This window comes from Sinocyclocheilus anshuiensis, unplaced genomic scaffold (genome assembly GCF_001515605.1).
Source record: "Sinocyclocheilus anshuiensis isolate Anshui unplaced genomic scaffold, SAMN03320099.WGS_v1.1 scaffold217, whole genome shotgun sequence".
In the NCBI taxonomy this organism is placed as follows: domain Eukaryota; kingdom Metazoa; phylum Chordata; class Actinopteri; order Cypriniformes; family Cyprinidae; genus Sinocyclocheilus; species Sinocyclocheilus anshuiensis.
In genome coordinates, this window is record NW_015536538.1 from 1980031 (window position 1) to 1981574 (window position 1544).

Here is a 1544-nt window from a genome sequence, read left to right on the forward strand (position 1 = left end):
AAGACAAAACGTTTTGCTAATGTTCCCATTAAGTTATGAAAATGCCGTGATTTCTGGACATTCAAAACGTCCAGTTTTTTTTTTAAATGTTAAGGGAATGTTGCAATTTATGATTTGCAAACATTATGGAAATGTTGCTTTTTGATGTTCAAATAAAGTTTTAAATCAAGTAGTAACATTTAAAAAAACATTAGTCTAACTAAAATAAAACGTTCCGTAAATAATGCATAAATAACAAAGATGGCCTAATGTTTCAGAGCATTCATGAACAAGGAATATTTGGGCATCATATTCACATTTCATGTAGAAACACTGGCAATGAGAGTCTTTCTAATTGACAGATCAGTTTGTTCTGGATCAGAATAAGAATATGGAAATGCAAGACTGATTTCATTCATAAAAACATTTAAGTGTTCCTCAATATCCATATTAAATGAACCACAAAAATTACATGTTTGAATGTTCCTAAGAACGTTTTTCTAATGTTCCCATTATGCTATGAAAACATCATGTTCTCTGAACATTCAAAACGTCCAGTTTTTTTTAAATGTATAATGTTGCATTTTATGATTTTGCAAACATTATGGAAATGTTGCTGTTCTCGGAACATTCTGAAACAAGTCGTAACATGTAAAAAATAATGAAGAATGAAGTATAATATTTTTGTGCTAATGTTTTGAGAACATTATCAAAGACCAGAGAACTCAGAATAAACATTCTATTCATTCTATTATAGTATTGAAAGAATATTTGTTCATAAATTTGACAAAACCTTGCAGAGAACATTCTGAGAACGTTTCTTGTTAGCTGGAAAAGCACATAAATTAATTTTTATTTTGGCTTGTGCTTTATGAATCCAAGAGAACAACCCATAATATACACAAATATACACATTATCTGCACAAAATACAAACTGACAGTGTACAATAACATACACAACACAACCCAGGTTTATACTGTAGCATGGTACTCTGAAGAATACCGTTGTATTATTATAAATCCTGGACTAGCAGTCGCTCCTTATGCCGTAGCATAGCTTTAGCATAATACACACTAAAGGCTCAGAGCCGCATGGATGCATCTTAAATATACGTCCAGCTCATCTCAGGCCGTGGAGGCGTTTTACGTATTCGACAGCTTATTGTAGATTTATAGGCATTTTTTTGGAGGTGAAATGCAAATTGCGCTTGAATTAGCATGCTTGTGTTGTGTTTCATTTCTTCTTCCATGATAATAATCAGCTTTATATCAAGAGAGTGTCAGTGAAATGACTTACAAATTCCATTAGGAAGCATGACATTATAGCGCTAATATTGTAGTTTGTTATGTTGAAACATGATGCAAGCATATTTTAATATAGTAGCCTAATATGCATCAAGGGTTCATGAGCATTATTAAATGCAAAAATTATTACTCATGTAACACACAGCTTGTGATAATAACACTTCCAAAAGCCCTGAAAACGACCACAATGTTGACTGTCAATGATGTGGAATATATGAAATATGATTCATTCTAATGTTCTCTCTGTCTCTTTAATTTCA